We start from the raw sequence: 21713 nt of genomic DNA, 5'->3' as shown, positions 1-21713 counted from the left end.
GAAGATTCATATAAACTAATCCTCTGTCTGTAATTTATCTGTTGGTTGATTTAAGAATATTAAAGAAATAAAAGATATGGATCCTTGGATTTTAAATTAAACGGACTGATGTAATAGGAGGATAAAAAAGTGAATTCTTAACTGCAAATCAGTAGCCTCCAAACATTAAAGAAGGTTAATTAGAAAGACAGACTCAATTACTTATAGTGTAGCTCCACTACTAAAATATACACCTTGTATTTAAATATTGTTTACTAAAGCATAGTCATGGACTGAAAATTAAATAGAACTTGAAATAAAACTGCTTGAAGAAAAAAATGTGTAAAGTTGCTGCTTTTTTTCCTCCAACTTTTCTAACTGTAATCTTGCCTAATTGTAATGTGCCATACAGAAGAATTTGTCAAACCAAACAATTGCCTCTGCCCCCCCCCCCTTCTTCACCTTCTCCCTCTTTCTCTATCTCTATAAACTTTGCAAAAATTAGGAAATTTTATTTTTTGCAAGATCATGCTTTATTGCTGCATTTTCTAAGTCCTTTTTACAGCAAAACTTTTCTACATTTAGCATTTGTCCACCTGTCTATTGATGTTTTACATACATTTCTTTTCGTAAATTTAACTACGCTAATTTGACCTAAAGATTTCATAAAGTAATTCCCTATTATTTTTATTGAAATTTCTTAAAGTAACCCTATATACTTTGTAGATAAACAACTGTTCAAAAGATTAACAGCTGTCTAAACATTTGAAGAAGATAATTATTTTTAAAACAAAATTAAGATTAAAATTTTCGTTCGTCCCTTTGACAAATTTGTTAAGCTTAGTTTTTATGGATGTTGCAATTCTTGTCATTCTATGCACATTTTTAACCTAAGGGGTTTAGAAAAGGATTCAATTTTAAGTGGATAGATTATTTGTTTCTTAGTGTACTTAAATTCAAGGTATAGAAAAAGTATCTTTTCCAGTATGGCTTTGAAACTAATTAATATCCTTTTGATTAGAACCGGTTCTCAGCCATACTGAATGACAATTTATCATATAAAATATTTCACAAACATCAAAATAACACCATGAAATCAATACCAGTTTTGTAAGCCCTGTTAGCCATTTCAATATTCGGACAGGACAAATAAACCCCAAACTATAAACAAATGTATTGTTGGTCATTTGTGGGTTTTAGGATATTGTGTGTAACTGAACTTTGCTTAAATTCTTTTTTTTTCAAGATATAGAATAGAGATAAGTTCTTTTCCTAATCCTTAAGTAATAAGAATAATAAGTGTCCGATAAAGTCTCAAAATAAGATCTAAAATTGTTAGGACAAATGATCCCCAACATAAAGCTTTTTTTAGTTATTAGTAGGTTTTAGGATATTAAGTGGATTTGAATGTAACCACTGCAATTACAGAATTGAAAGAAAGAAAAAAAGCTCCCATCGAAATAAATAAACATCGTTCTTTTCAAAATGAGATCATTTATAAGTTATGACCAAATTAAAAAGATTTTGTAATGAACATTTGAATTTTTTTTAATTGAAAAATAATTCAACCACAACTAGCATACAAAAGCGATAATCAATACGAAAATAATAGACCCCCACAATGTTTTTTTAGAATATTTGATCAAGCAAATACAATGTACCTTTTTCCTCTTAAAATACCTTTTTATCCACTTTTTATATCCCTGATATCCTATAAGAACTGATTGTGAGTCAGCAATTGCTAAGTAGCTTACCATATAACAAGGACAATCCTGTCATAATGAAGCACAACTTTATTTTAAAGAATTGAATCATTTTTACATAAATAAATTATCTTTGAATGTAAATTGATAAAATACATAAATAATCACAAAATCTCTCTAAATATATGTTTTAAAAATTTAATATTTATCAAAGAAGCAGGATGTTTGTCTGTCTGTCTCTTATAATCTTTGTACTAAAAATATCGTATTGCTGGACCTGTATGGCTCTTCTTATAGAATAAGATAAAGATACCTCTATCCTTACCAAGAGAAATCGACCAATTATATCCTTCTTTAAAGATTGTCTAAATATCACTGGGGGTGTACCAGCTTTTCAATTAGAAAGACGTTAAAAGAATTTAAGCATTGATACCTAAATGGCAAACAACCAAGTTTGTAACCTTAAATTAATAGGATCTCAAGTAAACCAAGATGATTTAGTTCAAACAATAGTTGAAGAGAAGCTACGCACATTGGAACAAACTAAAATCCAAAGTATGGAAATAAAAGTTTAAGGTATGTTGCTTGAATCTTAATACACTCAACTTAGCCTCAACCCACCAATCAGGTAAAAACCTTCCAATGTCCTAACCTTCAAAAGAACTTCAATATTATTTTTTAAGCGAAGTTTTTCTATTATTATCAAAAAGTTTTCCATCATTAGGGTCGGTCCACCCGTTACGGATAACTCTTATCGATACTTTAGACATGTTACAATCGTCCTATCTTTCTCAATCTTTGTATAATATTTCATGTAATAGTTAGGAACAATTAGAAAGTGTAGCAACTCTATTATTATTACTTGAAAAGTTTGAGCGTCCATTAAAACATGCATATTTTTACAATAATTTATAGTATGATAAAATTATCTAATTCTTGCTTTTTGGAATAATGATTCCTAGGACAACAATTTACAAAGCAGGGCATCTCTTTGGTCAAGTCAAAAAGTATGTAACATTTCACGCTTTAACTTTTTGAGAGGATATGTTTTGGAGAAAAAAATCTTTTCAAACCCTGAGTTTAATAATTTGTAAGTTAGGCTAATTACTTGAAGCTATTTGGAATATTTGTAAGTTAAGGTTGTCTAAACCATGAAATATTTAGTTTCAAAACTTTCATCATAGTGGTAAACTAAATTGGGTGCTTGCTTACATGTGAAGACCGGAGCACCGAAAACCCCCCCCCCCGCTTAGTTTTGACAAAAATCAAAAATAAGGGGGGGGTAGTTTTTTAACCCCCCGCTTAGTTTTGACAAAAATCAAAAATAAGGGGGGGGTAGTTTTTAACCCCCCCCTTAATTTTGAAGAAAATCAAAAATAAGGGGGGGGGTAGTTTTTTCACTGTACAACACGCCAGAAAGTTGAGTGAGGTAAATCAAGTAAATCTAGTATACCAGAGGGAACCTTATTACAGAGATATTCATGTTTTGGGGCATAATTTCCTTATTTATTTATTTATTTTAGTAATTAATGTATCCCTGAACAGAAAATAAGGAGGAGGGGGGCCAGTAAAAGGTTTTAATTTTCTGGCGTAATGTACAGTGAAAAAACTACCCCCCCCTTATTTTTGATTTTCTTCAAAATTAAGGGGGGGGTTTTGAACAAAAAGTCTTTGCCTTTCCCTGCACTTTTCCTCCTTGCCATTTTCCAGACATTAAAAAACTACCCCCCCCTTATTTTTGATTTTTGTCAAAACTAAGCGGGGGGGGGGGTTTTCGGTGCTCCAGTCTACCACATGTAAGCAAGTACCCTAAATTGTTTTATACATCAAATGACAATTAAATTTTGGGTCTTGTGAAGTTCAAATTCCGCTCATATTCTAGTTTTTTTTTTCATTTTTTGCAAGATGAGATTAGGTAGGTAATCTAATGAAACAATAAAATAGATGGTGGAAATTTTATAATATACTATTATGATAAAAATTTAAATTTTTGAAGTTTATGTTATTCATATGATATAATTGCCCTATAAGACTTTTTTTTAAAATTTCGCTAGGATTGTTTATTGGTTAGAAAGGAAGTTTAATTAGTGAACCATGAGAAAAAAATACTTTTTATAGTAACTCAAATCATTGGTGGAAAAGTTTTTACACTATAAGTTTGTATGATTTAATCAAGATATTGTAAATAATCCTATTTTTTAAAGCAAACTAATATGGAAACTTTAGTCTCCTTTTTCCTATTAGCTATCAAACCTAGATAGACAAACGTATATATCTTTCTTTTTGAAACTATTATTCTAAGAAACATATTTTTAATGTTAATGTAATTATAAATATGTATTTTCCCAAAAAACTAATCACAAAGATAAAATATTTTTGATTATTATGTATCCTCCATACTAAATCCATATCAGAAAATCATATTCATTAGTAACGCAGCTACTCATAGCCTTAAGTTTTTACGTACTTCCATATGAGATTATTAGCAAGATTGATTGTAACTTCGAGACATTTAAATATGATTAACAACTAATTAGTCTTAAATCGCGGTTGTACCGTGAAGTTTTGTTTATATAAGTAGGATTATGGCTTGTTATTACTCTACTGTTTTATTATAACACTAGCATCTAGCAGCTCTGAAGGTTTCGAAGGAATAAGGGAAGTAGGAAAATAGCCTAAAACCATAGATTAAAGATAAAAAAGTCTAAAACCATTCATGGACCCATAAAAAAAAAACTTTCATAAAATGAAGAACTCAATCGGTTCAGTAGTTATTATTATTATTTTTTTTTGTTAAAACAAAAATTTCACAATTATAAAGGTTAAAAAGGTACTTTTAAGAAATTTTAAAAATATGAATTTTTTTTTGATTGAATTATTATAAATAAATTTTATTTTTCCTGCTGTATAATCGAAATATTTTTCTGATGTGAATAGATAATATTTTGTAATAAAATGATTAACATGAAATATATATTACTACAATAATACTAATTAAAGATTGATTAGATAATGTATGATAACAAGAAGAGGTAAAATTACCGACTGATCACACACACAACAAGGAGATAAAGAGAGAAACAATCACAGGAATGAGCACCATACAAAAAGAGAGATTTTACAAGGTAAGAGGCATATAAAGAGAGAGATAAATTTAGAGAGAAAACAAGAAAGAGAGAAAAAAGAGGAGTAAAATTGCGCTAGTGGTTGAAAAATAAGAGAGTATGCAATGAAAACTATTTCTATTTATAAGGCAAGAAGAAGGATCGCGTACATACACAAGGTCTTCTATCCAGCTATAGATGAGGTTACTCTGGTTCATAGCAGACAAAATGAGCGAAATAGAGAGAGAGAGAAAGAGAGAGAGAGAGAGAGAGAGAGAGAGAGAGAGAGAGAGAGAGAGAGAGAGAGAGAGAGAGCAAAAAATTGTTAGAGAAAGAGATGTTGAAGGAGCTCGAAAATATGTAAAGGTAGTTGTTGTTGGAAATAAGAATGGGTTCCGCTGCCTTTGGTCAACAATATACAGAAAAGGGGAAAGAGAGAAAGAAAGGACTGGGGGAAGGGGTGAGGGAAGGGTAATGAGATAAGGAAATGGAAAGATAAGAGTAAAGTAAATAAAAAGAGGGGGGGGGGGAAGGGGTACAAGAAATGGCTTGTTGCTTGTCTTTATATACTTTATTTTTCAATTATTGTACTTTTGGTCATTGCTGTGCATTTTCTGACCCAAATCATGTTACAAACTTTTACAATACTTGTTTATATACATTACCAATGTTATACTTTTTTAAGGCGAAGCTTTTCTATAATTAGGGTCGGTTCGTTTGTACGTACGGAAAGGATAGCTTTTTTCGTTAATTTAGGCATGTTAGAATTGTCCTATTGATTTGAAACTTTGCAAGATGATTTATTTAGCAGTTAAGTAGGACTTAGTAAGCGGAGCAACTCTAAAATCGGTACCAGAAAGTCCGTACGTCCATTTAAAACATGTCGATTTTCAACTTTTGTTAACACAAAATTTTGTATGTTCAAATTATTCGATTCGTCTGATTTTTGGTATACTGATTTATATTACAACAAGGTACAATGTCATAAGCGAAGCATATCTATAATCAAGTCCTAAAATGTATGTCTTTAAACAGTACCATGTATTTAAGCCGTTTTTTACTTACAATTTTGTTTAGACTTATGCATTAATATTCTGCTTATTCAGTTCTGACACTGTACAAGTGTTAATGTTTGTTTAGGAGCTTCGCTTTAATGGAAGTTGTCATCCTTGTACTTTTTGTATGATTTATAAATAGACTTTACAGCACCTCTAGCCACTAGGTGCAAACAAAATATATAACTTTGTCAAAGTTATTGGAAGAAAAAATTACCACTACTTTGGAACTTCAAAGAAAATAAGAGGCATACAGATTTTTTAAAGGACTTTTTTATTAGTGTAATAATGAGGGACTGTGATAAATTAAGTCAATTTTAAAACTGCAGAAATTTGGGACATTTTAGTGGCGTAATGTTGGCGTAAAACTTGTATTGTACTGTAACAAAAGGAAAGTGGGTAAGAAGAGGGGGGGGGGGAATTTTCATATTTTTTTTCTTATTTGCGTTTAGTTTAATTATAATAAATTTTCAAAAGAAGAGATTATCTATAATCAGGATTTTACATACGAGCTGCCCTTCAAAAGAGAGAGGTCTGAACTGAATTTATATGTTAGAATTGTCCTATCACTTTAAAACCTTGTGTATGATTCTTTTTGAAACTAAACTTAAATATGTAGAATTGTCCTTTTAAAATAGTGATTTCTTAGACAATTAGGTACTGTATTCTAAGTTTAGCATTCTCATAATAAGTCTTTAGTAAGTCCATATTATGATTGATTATGATTACCAATTTAGGACAATTTTACAATACATCTTTACATTTTTGTTCAGACATTTGTTTATTTAATATTAATAGCTTAGTGACTATTGTCAGATTTGTTAAGCTATGTTTTATGGATGTTGTTATCCTTGTTATATAAAATGTTTTAGTGTAAAAAATAGTTTTTAGCTTTCCTGTGAGAGATAATTTACATAATGGAATTTTCATGTTGGCCCACTTAAAAAAAGTAGATATAGAGATTCATACGGGGAGGTTTACCCCCCCCCCCCCCAAACTTTAAAACCCCTCCTAAAACAGCTCCTTTTTCTAAACATCTACAACTTTGGCAGCTAAAAATAGCATACAACCAGCTGCAGTTGGTCAATAAAGTACCTATCAAGCACTGAATTCCCCCCTCCTCAACTACATTTTTTTAAACTAAAAAGTTTTAGGAAGGGTGGGGTAGTGACCTAATCTAACCTGAAATAAAGTAATAGTAATACAATGATTTCTGAAATGAAATTCATACTTTTAAAAAAAACATCAATTATATGCCGCTTACAACAAATAGATGAATATGTTAAAGGTATAATAAATATGATTTTGGAAATTACTCCCATAAAGCCTTGAAATGACAAGGTTTGTTATCAACAAAAAAAGTTATACGTAACTTTAATACATATTTGATATTTAAGGCACTTTGAAGTTAGCAAAGCATTTAATAACATCAGGACATTGAAAATATATTATACTTTTCTATACTACAGTAAACCTAATAAAGATATATTTTAATATATCATCTTCTTCTATAATACAAAGTAGAACGATGTCTGTCTGTCTGTTAGGATCTCGCTAACCGCTGAACCGATCGGGTTCTCTTTAATAGGGGAGCTTCTCATAGGTCCCAGGAAGGTTTATAACTATTTTGGGGGAGGGTACTTTAAAAAAAAAAGGTTTTTGGGATTCAACTCCCCCCTCCACAAGTGCCCTTAGAGGCCTCTATGGGCGAAGTCGCTATCTATAATACAAAGAAGCTTGATGTCTGTCTGTCCGTCCGTCTGTCCCTTAAGATCTCGGTAACCACTGAACCGATCGGATTCTACTCTTCAGTGAATATACCTACTGGTCCTGTGGTGCTTTAAAGCTATTTTCTTGGGGCGTGGGACACCCCCAACCCCCTCAAAATAAAAAAAAATTCCCCCTCAATTTCTTTTTGATGATGGATATGATGGAGATGAAGATGCACCACATGTACTATATTTTTTAATTGCCTCTTGGGGCAAAGCCCCTAGAGGCTAGGGGCGAAGTATTATATAAAGTAGTAAGGTTAAATGTCTGTACCGTAGGATCTTGCTTATCTTTAACCGATTTGGTTCTCCTTTACATTGGAGATTCTTATAAATCCAGTTGAAGTTTTATAACTATTTCGGTGGTGCTTACTACCACCTTTCAAAGAGAAATTGCCCCTGAAAAAATACATAACCCTATATTTTTACCCGTTTTCTTCAAAAATAGGACAAAGAACTGCGGATAAAACTGATAACATTGTTTTATATAACAGTGTGTAGACAAAAGAGTTGTGGGACAACATATTACATTATCACATTATCAAAGTAAAACTTTTATCTTAGTTGAAAACTAGAACAAATTACTTGTACTTAGTGCTAATTACAGAAATGTTTTTATCAGCGGAGTGGTCTGATTACTTTAGCTTAACTCAACAGGGATATACAATTATACAGATACAATAGTACACCTTCCTTTTTCTTTTTATTCTACTCTATAATTCACCTTTTCTATTCTTCTGTCATTCAGTCGGTTAAGCTATTGAGAATGTGAATGTCTGGGCTGCTATTTAAGATAGATAGCTGAATTTTTTGGTGAAGATTCCCTGTACCAATAAACATCCAGTATATAGTTTACTTGGTTGTCATCAGTCGGTAAAGCTATTGAGGATGTGAAAGTCTGAGCTGCTATTTAAGATAAACAGCTGACATTTTTTTGTATATATTATAAGACGTTCAAGGGGGGTAAAGTGGTAATTACCCCCCCCCCCATTTAAAATTTACCCCTACTATTAAGTAGGGGGTATTTACCTTCCCCCCAAACAATTTTGGGGGGCGAAATACCCCCCCCAAAACAAATAATCCCTAGCAAAAAGAAAAAAAATTTACCACCCCACCCAAATAAAAAAGCTTGGACGCCCCTGATTCCTAGAACCTAAAGGCATCTAGCATATAATTTGCCTTGTCTGTCTGTCAGGCTTAAAATATATGATTGAATTTTATACATATATAATATAGATTTTGTGGGTTTTTATGATATATTGCATATTCTCTCACATTTTTTATGGCAACTGAACAACTGTTCTCCAACTTACATTGTCAATTTGTTCCTTCATAATTATGTGCTTAGCTGCTTATTGATGTTGTCATCCTTGTCAAAATATGCAGTACAAGATAGAAACCATGTCAGTTTCCTAAGAGTGACGATAATTAATTATTTTTATTTTCCCATCTAAAAAGACTTGGGAAGAACGACCAAACCCCCTAAAGCTCTACTTATTCTAACAATAACAACCAACTCTTTGATTAGACCACCTTTGTCTATAAATCCTAACATCGTACGGTAGAAATTGCAAATAATATTATTTCTAAAAAATTTGAACTAAAAAGAAACAAAGGAAAAATACAGCAAAGTTGTTATATATAATTTTATATAAAAAAATACTAGGAATCTTATTAACAAATAACAATAATTCTGTATAAAACAATCTAAATTATTAGTTAGAAATAGATATATTGAAAGTTATTCTAAAGCGTAATTAAATAAAATTGCAATTAATATCAGCCAATGTTTTCTGAATTCTAAGTTACATAAGAATGTTTGAGTGAAACAAGAATAAAAACATCCCAATGAACCTCATATTTGATAACATATACCTTACTAGCGGCTGGGCCTATATTCTAAGGGACAGAAAGTTTAGAAAATTTATCTTTAAATTATCCCAAGACTTAAATCTGCAAATAATATAGCCTAAAACCATTACATGACCTTTGGTAAGCTTACACAATCAGTTCATTTAATATTGAGATCTTTAGCTTCAGACAAAAAAAACCTTACTACTTTACATAATAGGATAGGGTTTAACTATTAATATCTAAAATTGTTAGTAAAAATAAAGAGTCTTTATCAGCGAAGTTAAATAAGAAAAGATGCCGGAAAGACCCAAATGGTTAGTGTCCTACAATCCAGAGACGATTCGGCATCAATATTAGTTGAAGGGACTGATCAACTCATATCTTCCTAAATTGAGGACTGGGACTCAAGCTGTGGTTCCCAGTGGGGGTAAGTAATCAATTGTTTAATGTTTTGGAATGCTTAGACGATAACTGTAGGATTTCTGTTGAAAAATGTGAAGCATTTGTTTTTTCAAAACACCCTTTAGGTGTTGTGATATTTCTACTACGAATTACTCGACATAATGCCACAAATACAGAGATAAGATGAGGAGCAAAGTAAATCTAAGAGAAGCTCCACCAAAAACAGAATTTGATTCATTTAAAAGGAAGACAGTCTGTTTGTTTATACTTTTCTTTTTCACAACAATATTTCAGTTTGCAATATTTTTAATGAATTCAGTTGAAATAAGATAGTAGATAGTATTTAATATTAACGGATAAAAAACATTACTAAGTTACTTATTTAATAGGATATTCTAAAGCTTTTATTCTTTAGGACCGTCCGTCTGTCAGTCCATCAGTCTGATACACAAAGTAGATTATCTCAGCTTGCTGTAATGAAAAATTTTCAAATATGTTATGTTATCATGTCTCTTCTCTTAAACTTACTTTATCATTTTCGGCCATCTTAATATATTATCATTTTTATTTTAGAACTAATTTTGTCTATCCATTAAAATATTAATTGCAATACTATTCAGCATTTAGATATTGTTTTCCTTGTTAAGTTTTGAATTATCGCAAATACATGTATCTTTGATTTGTTTAAACACATATAAAGATCAATTACAAGATTAATTTTCCTTATAAGAATAAATTGCGTAATGATATAAAAGTAAGAATTTCATATATTATACATTTATTACATTTTATTTTCTCAATAATTATTATCTCTATCATTTTCTATCTCTCTCTATACTATCTAATTTTGTATATTTCTGTTAAATGCATGGACAGATATGAAAATTATGGAAAATATTACAAAACACCTGAAAATTCAAATAGCCAAAATAGCGAGCCTAACAACAACCTCCCCCCCAAACCAAAAAAAAGAACTTTTATTTCCTTCAAAAATAATAAACCTAATTTTAGGGAAGATCTCAATTAATATCTTGGAGCAAAGCCCCAGGGGATAGAGGCGAAACCATTAGCATAATAAAAAGAAAATCATATTCTAGTCTAAAATAAAAAATCTAAAACAAGCTTTTCAGTAAAGTTTCAATTGATTTGACTGAGTTATTGAAATTAGAACTTTTTGGGAGTATTGTTTAACGTTTGTTGGTCAGATTAACTATCCCCTACATTTCTGATTTCTGTATGCTAGTATGAAATTAATATGATCAGATTAACTATCCTCTATATTCCTGATTCTCCTATGTATGCTAGTATGAAATTATTATAATCAGATTAACTATCCTCTATATTCCTGATTCTCCTATGTATGCTAGTATGAAATTATTATAATCAGATTAACTATCCTCTATATTCCTGATTCTCCTATGTATGCTAGTATGAAATTATTATAATCAGATTAACTATCCTCTATATTCCTGATTCTCCTATGTATGCTAGTATGAAATTATCATAATCAGATTAACTATCCTCTATATTCCTGATTCTCCTATGTATGCTAGTATGGAAATAATATTGAAATTACTATGATCAGATTAACTATCCTCTATATTCCTGATTCTCCTATGTATGCTAGTATGAAATTATTATGATCAGATTAACTATCCCCTATATTCCTGATTCTCCTATGTATGCTAGTATGAAAATAATATTGAAATCATTATTATCAGATTAACTATCCCCTACATTCCTGATTCTCCTATGTATGCTTGTATGAAATTATTATGATCAGATTAACTATCCCCTATATTCCTGATTCTCATATGTATGCTAGTATGAAAATAATATTGAAACTATTATGATCAGATTAACTATCCCCTATATTCCTGATTCTCCTATGTATGCTAGTATGAAATTGTTATGATCAGATTAACTATCCTCTATATTCCTGATTCTCCTATGGATGCTAGTATGAAAATAATATTGAAATTACTATGATCAGATTAACTATCCCCTATATTCCTGATTCTCCTATGTATGCTAGTATGAAATTGTTATGATCAGATTAACTATCCTCTATATTCCTGATTCTCCTATGTATGCTAGTATGAAAATAATATTGAAATTACTATGATCAGATTAACTATCCCCTATATTCCTGATTCTCCTATATATGCTAGTATGAAAATAATATTGAAATTATTATGATCAGATTAACTATCCCCTATATTCCTGATTCTTATGTATGCTAGTATGGAACTAATAATGAAATTATTATGTTCAGATTATCTATCCTCTATATTCCTGATTCTCCTATGTATGCTAGTATGAAATTACTATTATCAGATTACCTATCCTCTACATTTCTGATTCTCCTATGTATGCTAGTATGAAAATAATACTGAAATTACTATGATCAGATTAACTATCCTCTATTTTCCTGATTCTCCTATGTATGCTAGTATGGAAAGAATGTAGAAAATGTAATAAGGAAAATATTTCTTATCAAATGTATTTCTGCAAAGTTGAAGCTTGATATTTTTCAGATTATTACAAACTTTCCATATTTTTTTCTGTTGGTGTTAATTAGTATTTGGTAATTAAACAAGTTTCAGCGAAAATTGGTTTGTGTTCAGTGTTCAGTTTGAGTCCCAGCTTAAAGACTTAAATTTTTTTTATTATTTTTGCGTGGGAGGGGGAGAATCTCAATAATGGCGGAGGGGGTTTAAATTTGTGTACGGTTAAAATTTCTTTACCCCCGGTAAAAAATTCAAATGAAGAATGTGAAATAACCTCCCCTAAACTTTTTTGGGAAGATAGGATAAACCCCACAATTTGGGTGCAAAATTTCATAAGTTTACCTAATTTGTAAAAATAACAAAGGCTTTAAACCATGGCGTGAATATTTAATAAGAAACATTGAATAAAGTATATATTGCATGTATGCAGAAAAGAATAATCCCTCAAAACAAATGTCATCAAATTAAAGGGATGTTGTCTCCAGGCTATGAATTAACATAAATCCTATTATATAAAGTAGTAAGCTTTTTTGTCAGTAGCTAACAGCTCAACTGATATGGTTCTTCTTTACAGTGAAGTTTCTTATAGGTCCAGGAAAGGTTTATAAATAACAAGTTTGGGAGAGAGTTTCTCGACCATCTTAAGAAAATATTACACCGTCAAAACAATTTTTTTACTTTTTCTTTTGGAACTTTAAATGAAAAAAGGGTGAGTTTCCGATTTCACTTCCCATCTTTGGTGCGACTAGATGCTTCTAGGGGCGTAACCACTGGTATTTTATTTAGAGGAACTCCAGAGTTTTGTAATTTTTATTTTTTTCCAGATATACAAAAAAAGATAAAATGTATTTATTAAATTAAAGAATAAGATACAGGAATTATAATAATAATGTTTTATGTGCAAATTTATTGAGGTATTGTAATAGTATGAGGTATTTTTATAATATTCTGAAGCAGAAATGTTAAACTCAATAATAATATAATTGTAAAATGTTTTATTGCAGGGAGGGATGTTTGATCTGAAGAAAAACGGTTTGCCAGTGAGTTTACACAAATTCATTTTCGTGTATGTTAATTTTCTTTCTAATGCTGTTATTGTTATAATCCTTAAATAGTTTTAACAGGATGTTTGTCTGTCATTGTGTAGCAAAGGATCTCACTGATATAGTTCTCCTTTACAGTAAAGCTTCTGATAGCTCCTGACAAGGATTACAATATTTTCGGGCTCCTCAACCCTTCTAAGAAAATAATACATGAATTAACCAAAGAGGCCACTTTAGGACATATTGTCATTTAATTTTTAGGTCGAAAGAGTTTTTCTGAGTAAAAATCTCTTTCTAGTTTTATTATGATGGTAAAATATCCCATTGTAGTTTATGACCAAACTGTACATAGGCCTGCGGCTATAGCTTATAATCTAGTTGTTGATTTTAACAGTCGGGCCCCTTCCGTACCTAATAACAGGTTCTGAAATAATAGGTCCTGAAAGGGAAAGGACTGTATAGGATGAAAACAAAAAAAACCTTTTTTCTATTTGTTTGTGTATTGTAATTTAAAATTTTATTAGAAATGTAAGACAAAAAATTATTGCAAATATCATGAATAATTGGAAAAATGTAAAGGGGAAGGATCTACAAAATAAAAAAAAATACTTAAATAATTTCTCAATAAAACATTTAATAACACGATGACTTGAATATGAATAAATTAAATATGCCACTTAAAAAAAAGTTTTAGACATGTGATTTTAATTCATTTGTTAGAACTAGATTGATCGAAGTGTTTGGCATTTTAATTCAAACTTTAAACTTCTAATCTGAGTTAAAACATCTGTCTTATAATCAGGGCTCGGCAGTAGCGTACTTGTAACTAAAATAAAGGTTTAATTTTGAAAGAAACTTGATGTCTAAACCATTTCTGTAATAACCAACTCGTATCTACGCTTAATTAAGTTAATTTTATTTAATTTTCTTCAAATTATATCTTGTCAAAAGCTTTGCTAAAGTCTAGCTTACAATATTTAAAATAATATTTATGTTAATTTTCTTTAAGAACTCTGGTTATTCATTTTATGATGTATTCTTCGTCTAAAAATAAAAAAACCAATATCTTAATTTATAACTTATTATTCTGATATTGATCTAAGGGGTAAAATCATAATTACAGACAACTGATAATTAGAACAACATTGTCCATAAGTAGAAAAGCTTATAGACGCACAAACTCAAATGCACATTCTAAAAACTTATTTAGCGATTAAAAAAGCAGTTAAAGACTGTAATGATAACAAATTTCATTTGATTGATATACATAAAAAGGGAATCAACACCAAAAATGTTGAAGTTGCCATCAAACCTATTTTAATAAATTGTAGAAATTACCTGAAATAGCAGTTTCCATAGTTACTAAGAAAACGGACAGACGGACATACTCTAATAAAAGATAATCTCCGCTGCGAAAAATGATAAATACTGTTAACAAGAGCTATTGTTCTATTTCTTGATTGCAGGGGAGGAAGAAAGAATTAAGCTGTGCAATAATAATAATAACAATATTCTGCATTGTACATTGTATATAGAGGTACAAATTTAGACTCTCTGGAAGCAGAATTGATGACATGGTTGATATTGGATTGATTTATAAGTCAACTAGCAGATCAGAATTGCCTCTAGGCATAGAATAAGGAGGAATAGAAGTGAAAACCCTAAAAATTTCTGGGAAATTAGAAAGAATCTTTGACTTGCGCAGTAAAGACAATAATGCTAAAGTACAAATCACAATGACTAGTTGGACAAAATTAGAAAAATCATGTATAAATCAGCTGTTTAAAAACATACATAAGAGCGCAACCTAGTTTTATAATATAAATACTAAGAACAATATTTTTTGTAAAGTTTTTACATAAATAAATTTTTTAAGGCTTAAAATGCACATCAAATCCATTGTGAACAGGGAAGAGAAAACTGGAAGCTTGGCTACATGGCTTTTAGTAAATTATTGCAAAAGGAATTTATTTTGAATATTTTTTCTGAATAATTACTGAAATCATGTTATTTACTAACAGCCTTATAGCCGTTTTGGTCTTTCAAATGTTCCAATTTTACTTCAGGCTAGCTAGGCAGAATCTTCTACCTGGATTCTATTCTATACTTTATCTTCTTTGCCTCTAGGGCTCTCAAATGAAGAGGTAAAGTAAGGAAAATGAAGTAGCTTATAGGGTCTCTAAAAAAAAAGTGGATAAATGTACTAACACTAGGCCAAACTAAAATAGTCAAAAACCATCCAAAGAATTAAGATTATAAATAAAATATTGTAAAAAAAATACTAGATTCTATGTGAACCTACCCTAAAAAGGGAATTCAATCAACCAACAAAAACCTTACTACTTTATATAAAAGGAGAATAAAAAAAAGGTTTTACATCAAATTATGCATAATGTACTAATTGGCTAATATGCTTTTATGTTATGCATTAAATAAATAATTCTAGTAATAGAACTTAATATTTATCATAAAAGAATATCGTTAATTAAAGGTTAGAAATATAATTATATGCAATTAATTAGCCGACAAAAGCCAGGTTTCTGAAACCTAGAAATAATAGATCAACAAAATTACTTGCTTAGTTGTAATATTGTTTGTAAATCTATTTCTTATACCTCTATTGTGGGGCTATATCAATCTATTTGTTGTAACTCTATTAAAAAGTAAGAATAAATGTGAATAATAGGAATTGAAGGAGGTGGGACTATATCAATCTATTTGTTGTAATTATATTATAGAGTAAGAATAAATGTGAATAATAGGAATTGAATGAGGTGGGGCTATATCAATCTATTTGTTATAACTCTATTATAGAGAAAGAATATTTTGAATAATAGGAATTGAATGAGGTGGGACTATATCAATCTTTTTGTTGTAACTCTATTATAGAGAAAGAATAAATGTGAATAATAGGAATTGAATGAGGTGGGGCTATATCAATCTATTTGTTGTAACTCTATTATAGAGTAAGAATAAATGTGAATAACAGGAATTGAAAGCGGTGGGGCTATATCAATCTATTTGTTGTAACTCTATTATAGAGAGAGAATAAATGTGAATAATGGGAATTGAATGAGGTGGGACTATATCAATCTATTTGTTGTAACTCTATTATAGAGTAAGAATAAATGTGAATAATAGGAATTGAAAGTGGTGGGACTATATCAATCTATTTGTTGTAACTCTATTATAGAGAAAGAATAAATGTGAATAATAGAAATTAAATGAAATGGGACTATATCAATCTATTTGTTGTAACTCTATTATAGAGAAAGAATAAATGTGAATAAAGGAATTGAATGAAGTGGGACTATATCAATCTATTTGTTGTAACTCTATTATAGGGTAAGAAAAAATGTGAATAATAGGAATTGAATAAGGTGGGGTTATATCAATCTATTTGTTGTAACTCTATTATAGAGAAAGAATAAATGTGAATAATAGGAATTGAATTAGGTGGGGCTATATCAATCTATTTGTTGTAACTCTATTATGGAGTAAGAATATATGTGAATAATAGGAATTGAATGAGGTGGGGATATATCAATCTATTTGTTGTAACTCTATGATAGAGTAAGAATATATGTGAATAATAGGAATTGAATGAGGTGGGGCTATATCAATCTATTTGTTGTAACTCTATTATGGGGTAAGAATAAATATGAATAATAGGAATTGAATGAGGTGGGGTTATATCAATCTATTTGTTGTAACTCTATTATAGAGTAAGAATAAATATGAATAATAGGAATTGAATGAGGTGGGGTTATATCAATCTATTTGTTGTAACTCTATTATAGAGAAAGAATAAATGTGAATAATAGGAATTGAATGAGGTGGGGCTATATCAATCTATTTGTTGTAACTCTATTATAGAGTAAGAATAAATGTGAATAATAGGAATTTAATGAGGTGGGGCTATATCAATCTATTTGTTGTAACTCTATTGTGGAGTAAGAATAAATGTGAATAATAGGAATTGAATGAGGTGGGACTATATCAATCTATTTGTTGTAGCTCTATTATAGAGAAAAAATAAATGTGAATAATAGGAAATGAATGAGGTGGGGTTATATCAATCTATTTGTTGTAACTCTATTATAGAGTAAGAATAAATGTGAATAATAGGAATTGAATGAGGTGGGGTTATATCAATCTATTTGTTGTAACTCTATTATAGAGAAAGAATAAATGTGAATAATAGGAATTGAATGAGGTGGGGCTATATCAATCTATTTGTTGTAACTCTATTATAGAGTAAGAATAAATGTGAATAATAGGAATTGAATGAGGTGGGGTTATATCAATCTATTTGTTGTAACTCTATTATAGAGAAAGAATAAATATGAATAATAGGAATTGAATGAGGTGGGGTTATATCAATCTATTTGTTGTAACTCTATTATAGAGTAAGAATAAATATGAATAATAGGAATTGAATGAGGTGGGGTTATATCAATCTATTTGTTGTAACTCTATTATAGAGAAAGAATAAATGTGAATAATAGGAATTGAATGAGGTGGGGCTATATCAATCTATTTGTTGTAACTCTATTATAGAGTAAGAATAAATGTGAATAATAGGAATTTAATGAGGTGGGGCTATATCAATCTATTTGTTGTAACTCTATTGTGGAGTAAGAATAAATGTGAATAATAGGAATTGAATGAGGTGGGACTATATCAATCTATTTGTTGTAGCTCTATTATAGAGAAAAAATAAATGTGAATAATAGGAAATGAATGAGGTGGGGTTATATCAATCTATTTGTTGTAACTCTATTATAGGGTAAGAATAAATGTGAATAATAGGAAATGAATGAGGTGGGGCTATATCAATCTATTTGTTGTAACTCTATTATAGGGTAAGAATAAATGTGAATAATAGGAAATGAATGAGGTGGGGCTATATCAATCACAGGAGTAAATGTAGGAATAATGGGATAGGAATTTCTATCTACAAAATAAAAATATATAAGACTCATGCAAATCAATGTAATTTTACGAAATATGGTTGTTAATAACGAGAGGTTTAATAAACAAATGAAAATTTAAAAAAAGAACAAATGTAATTTATTTTAAATGACAGCTTTACTGACTTTGACAATTTTACACCTTTATACCATGTCATACAAATTAGAATTTCAGTTGTATTAGAACCAGTCTTTAGCTGCAATGAAAAAGCATGTATCTTTTACAAAAGTATACACAATTACCCACAATATATAACAAAATCATATAATAAATCACTGTTTTATTGGCCCGGGCATTCGAATATAGATAATAATCCTAGATTTTTTTCTTATTTCACTCTCCGTGGAAAGCTGTGTATAATACAATGCGATGATTAAATATTACTCATTATTAATAATATAGGTTTTGAAATCTGTAAGGTTTAATATGTCAGTCATCCTTATTTTATGAATTTTTTTAAAGAAATTGTTTATTGGGTCGATTTTGGTATTTTATATTCGTAGACATTGGCAAGGGTTACTGGGCCAATATAAAACCTTGTGAAACTTGAAAGAGGTTTTTTAATTCAAAAACAACAGGCGCGCGGGGGGTATAAAATGTGCCCGCCCACTTATAAAACTAAAAATTGAAATTCCTTCAAACACAGGCATGTTGCATATCAAAATGACCGCATTGAAATGCTGATTACAGATCTGAAAACTGTTTTGAAAAATATTGATTCAGTCTGAAATGATTTTCAAATAACCTACCAAAATGAACATTTTTGACTAAATCAGTTGTTTTTAGGTACTTAATGAGATCTTATTCGAACTAGAAGGGACATTTTTCAAAACGGTTTTCAGATTCGTAATCAGCATTTCAATGCGGTCATTTTGATATGCAACATGCCTGTGTTTGAAGGAATTTAAATTTTTGGTTTTATAGGGGGGCTGGCACTTTTTATACCCCCGCGCGCCGGCAGCCATAAGAGCCAAGTCACTTTTGAAACTTGAATGGGGCTTATCATATATATACATATATGACTTCCGCAACTTATGATAACAGTAAAATCTAAAAAAAGGGTGAAATGGACCTACCCTAATTACTAGTACATTTACCCTGATTCCTGCTCACATATATTTATCTGGTTAGAAGAGAAAGGGGGAAAATAAGAATGCAATTTATGGATATGGACATTTGGTAATAAAAATACAAATATAATATATTTTTCACATTAGAACTATGTCTGTCCGTCCCTCAGTCTGCAGAGGCTTAAGATCCAGCCAACCTTTGCACCTATAGGCCTCTACTTTAAGAAAATATGTCTTTACTCTTTGTTGTAAAATCGGCTCATCAATAGTTTTTTGTGCCCTTGAAGGCCAATAAGTGTTGGGAACCATTCTTCTTTAAATAAATTTCTTATTAACATTCCCTTTCTGCAATTATCAGTATGAAGATTCCTTTTTAAATGAGGCTAATCGGTATTCCACTCTTAATTCACCGAACCTCAAATAACTAAATATAACCTAATCTTAAAACATGAATCCTTATATAAAAGTAACAGGATCTGTGTCTGTGTTTCTTTCTCTATCTCGAAAGATCTCGCTAACCATTTATCCGATATGGCTCTCCTTTACAGTGTAGCATCTTAAAGGTTCTGGGAAGGTTAATAGCTATTTAATTTAATTATTAAAACTTACATTAAAAACCAACACCCACCTCAATAAAAAGTTTTAGTAAAATAAATAATAAAGTTTTAAATTTACTTTGTTAGAGTTTTAAAATGCGGCTAAAAAATTTTAATTTCGACAGAACTTTGTTATATAGAATAGCTTCTTTACCTTAACTCAGCCTGACCTGTTTTAAGATTTGCAATCCTGTATAGGTGAAATTCTCACAGAATCTTTAACCCCAAATGAAGTATCATCCCTCGCATGCAGTGAGTTTCTCAGGAGGGGACAATGGACTGTTTATTACACTAGTCCTCAAAGTTTTATAATAATGTTTTCTTATTCGTTGATTTAACAACTTTAGGGACTTTTAGTGAATTATGATTGTTTGGATTATTAAGTTGAGTGTTGAGTTAAGTACAAATTGTAATTTATACAAGGAGTAATTTTTTGTATCATTATTGGGGATGTACATCAATGGATCGGTCATTGTCTTATCCCTATAGATCCCTGAAGTTTCTGGAGATTGATTACAAGTTGTATTGGTAATAACATTCATACTTGCAGATAAAGGGTTGACAAATTAAATGGAACAATGACAGGAATTGAAAATCAATCAAAGAAAGATCAATGACAGGCATGTAGCTGTTTGATTTTTTTAAAATTTGCAAGGCTTCGTAATGATGTTTTTTTACGGTTTTTTTTGATGTTTCTAATTTTTGAACACCGTTTCTCCCTTTCCCAAACTTTACATATGAAAAAGCATTTCTAATCCCTGCAGGGAGCCCAATCTATACCGGGTACTTATCCTTACACTGCAGGTCTCCTCTAATAACACAGTAATAGTGTCTGACTGATTATGACGTAACAAAAAAAAATTAGCCAATGAGAGGCCGTTATTGACCAATGGTAAAATTTATAGTGGCCTCTCATTAGCTATTTTTTTTTGTTACGTCATAATCAGTCAGACACTATTACTGTGTTCCTCCTCTAACCTTTACTTAGCCTAAATTAATGTGATATAAACATGAAAATTACTTTTAAAATAATTCCAAGCGATATAATTATGAAACTGTATGTCAATTTTGAACAAGTGTTACTTGGTAGATATTAGTCTTTTAATCATCTATAATGCAAAGTAGAACGATGTCTGTCTGTCTGTCTGTTTGTTTGTTTTTTTGTTTGTAGCGAAGGATCTCGCTAACCGCTGAACCGATCGGGTTCTTCTTTACAGGGTAGCTTCTCATAGGTCTCGAGAAGGTTTATAACTATTTTCTTGGGGGGTGGGACACCTCCAACCCCCCTCCAAAAAATGAAAAATACCCCCCCCCCCAAAAAAAAAAAAAAAAAAAAAAATTTTTCTTTTTAAAACTAAAATTAAAATAGTAGGTTAAAAAAAAAATCTAAATCTAAAATACGAAAAATTGGTTGGATTAAACCTCTTGGGGCAAAGCCCCTAGAGGCTAGGAGCGAAGCCGCTAGTTGTTGAAAAAACACATTTATTAATGTTAAATTTTATAAAAGAGGTAAATAGAAAATAGTCCTAAGTTTCAACGTCGATGATCCGTCCGATTTTATTTTTTGGGGGAATAGTATTAAAATTAATTTTATAGGCATTCCATAGGATTTTTGGTCTTAAGTGGAGAGGACAATCTGAGGAGGATAATGACA

Source organism: Acartia tonsa, chromosome 6, assembly GCF_053477335.1.
Source record: "Acartia tonsa isolate MP-2025a chromosome 6, ASM5347733v1, whole genome shotgun sequence".
NCBI lineage: Eukaryota > Metazoa > Arthropoda > Copepoda > Calanoida > Acartiidae > Acartia > Acartia tonsa.
The sequence above is the reverse complement of the archived record's forward strand: the minus strand, read 5'-3'. Positions refer to the sequence as shown.